Source organism: Gopherus flavomarginatus, chromosome 1 (assembly GCF_025201925.1).
Source record: "Gopherus flavomarginatus isolate rGopFla2 chromosome 1, rGopFla2.mat.asm, whole genome shotgun sequence".
Taxonomy (NCBI): Eukaryota; Metazoa; Chordata; order Testudines; family Testudinidae; genus Gopherus; species Gopherus flavomarginatus.
Genome location: NC_066617.1, coordinates 136,288,494 through 136,291,280, shown reverse-complemented (window position 1 = coordinate 136,291,280; position 2,787 = coordinate 136,288,494).

Below are 2,787 nucleotides of genomic sequence, written 5' to 3'. Positions count from 1 at the left end.
TATACCTGCCTCTGGGAATTTCCATTACGTGCGTCTGACTCAATGGGTATTCAACCAACGAAAGCGTATGCCCCTGACTCAGTTACATTGTTCAGGAAACATGATTGCATTTACCCTAACTGTCTTTTATCTACCATCTAGTTAATCAGTGCTCAACTGATTAATCAATGTTGGTACTCTGCTACAATAATGCCCTAGGTGGAAAGTAGCAACATGCCCAGCAATGATTCTCAAATATCAGTGTAGCACAGGTGTTATTTATTATCTTTCAGAAAATAGTTAGAGTCACTTCTAAATTTGTTGTGTAAATGATCAAGGCACATTTTTTAAAATAAAAACAAAAAAACAAACCCTTAACAGAAACAGATAGTAGCAACATTCAAGCTGCCTGGAAACCATCTTGTAGTCTTGCTGCACACACACATTCAATCTCTCTGGTTCATGAGTTTTGGCATGTACTGTTCTCGAGAGCCAAATTCTATGGTCAATAACATTTTCAATTTTGCTTCTCCAAAGGAGCAGTGGCATGGACTAGTGAGACAAATGTCAAGCAACTGAGATCAATTGAGGGACAATGTGTGCAAAAAAAGCATTATAATATGAGAATCAATAGATTTTGTAAAATGCTGTTATTTCATGGGTTTTATCTCAGGAGCACCTTGCTCAAATGAACCCCCAAGTTTGGACCACTAACACTACTAAGCACCCCTAAGAGACACTGAAAGTTTCAAGACAATCCAAGTAAGCAGGCAGAATTTAGAGTACTTAGAAGTATCTACCTCTAAACAGAACCTGCTGCTCAACTTTGACCATACAAAGCTGGTGCTTCAGAATAATAGAAGATAAATCAGGCACTACTATTGATTCTTTTTAAGAACATAAGAATGGCCATACTAGGACAGACCAATTGTCCATCTAGCCCAATGTTCTGTCTTTCAACAGAGGCCAGAGTGAGATGCTTCAGAGAGAATAAAGAAAACAGGGCAATTACCTGGTGATGCATCCCTTGTCATCCAGTCCCAGCTTCTGGCAGTCAGAGGTTCAGGAACAACCAGAGAATGGGGTAGCGTCCCTGACCATCTTGTCTCATAGCCATTGATGGACCTACTCTCCATGAATTTATCTAATCTAATCAAAGTTGCAAGAGACCATTCAAAGGTGAAACAACCAGATAACATCTCTACTGTTGTAGGACAGAGGAGGGTTATTGGGTTACAAATTGTTGTAATAAGCTGTAAATCCAGTGTCTTTATTAAGACCATGATTTTTGGTGTCTAGCAGAGTTATGAATTTAAGTTCCCAGGCTTATCTTTTGAATCTGTTGCATAGGTTTCATTTGAGAACGAGGGCTAAGAGGTCAGATATGAAATGATTGTTTTGTGAAAAGTGTTCGCCCACAAGCGATAGGATGTTTTTGTCTTTTATTATTTTTTTGTAAGGGTTCACTTGAGCGCATAGTGATTGTCTGGTTTCACCCACATAGTTGTTATTGGGGCCTTTAGTGCACTGGATGAGGTACACCACACGTAGTGATAGGCATGTGTAGGACCCTGGGATCTTGAAAGGTGTCTTGTGGGGGTTTTGATCATCATAGCAGGGGAGATAAGTCTGCAGGTTTTCCATCTATTCTTATAGCAGAGGGATGATGTATAATTACTTTGTGTGATATAAAAAGTATATCTAGATGTTCCAGCTTAACTTTCAATTTCTTTTCCTCAAGGTTTTTGTTGTTGTTGTTTTAAATAAGGAATTTTTCTTTAAAGAAGAGTATTTCTAAGATCTTGGCCCTAATCTTGCAATGATGTCAAAAGGGCTCCCCGAAGATACAAGGGTGCTCTACTGGGAAGTCAGCCGAGGAACCAGGAGCCTTGTGGCTATTTTTCTGTTTTACTTATAATTTGATGTAATATCATTTTAAATTGATACGTACACATTTTGAAAAGTCACCTGAAGCAATTATTGCCAGGTAGGACGATTATGATTTGTTATCATTTATCTAGCACAGTGTGCAGTGTACTGTGAGTTTACTTTGAATTTGTTTTGGGACCTGTGTCACAATAAAACAATTAGTTAAAATATGTGAAGAATGAACAGAAAAGGTAATTAATTCTTCCTTTTAGGGCTTGATCCTTGTTCATGATGAGTTGTACTTTACTCCATGAGTAGTCCCATTGAACCAATGTCTACACCACCTTGTCTACACTAGAGGCTTGTCTACACTTAACATGCTGCAGCAGCACAGCTGCGCCGCTGTAGCGCTTCAGTGAAGGCACTGCGGTGCCTATGCTGACAGGAAGGATTCTCTTCTTGGCACTGGTAATCCACCTGCCCAAGAGATGGTAGCTAGATCAATGGGGGAATTTTCCTGTCAGTCTAGTGCTGTCTACACCAGGGACTAGGTCAGTTTAGCTGCGTAGCTCAGGGATATGGATTTTTTAGACCTCTGAGTGATATAGTTATACCATCCTAATTTCCTAGTGTAGACCAGGACTAGGGTTCCTGAGCATGGCCCAGGGGTTAGGGCACTGGTTTAGGACTTGGGAGTGTTTGGGCTCAATTCCTTGCTCCACCACTGACTTCATGTGTGACCTTGAGCAAATGACTTAGGGCTGATCTACACTAAGAACTTACATCAGTATAGTTGGTCTCTCCGGGGTGTGAAAAGTTCACAACCTGGAGAGATGTAGCTATACCGACCTTACCCCCTTGTAGACAGCACTAGGGTCAACAGAGGAATTGTTCCATTGGCTGAGCTACTGCCTCTCAAGGAGCTGGATTACCAACACC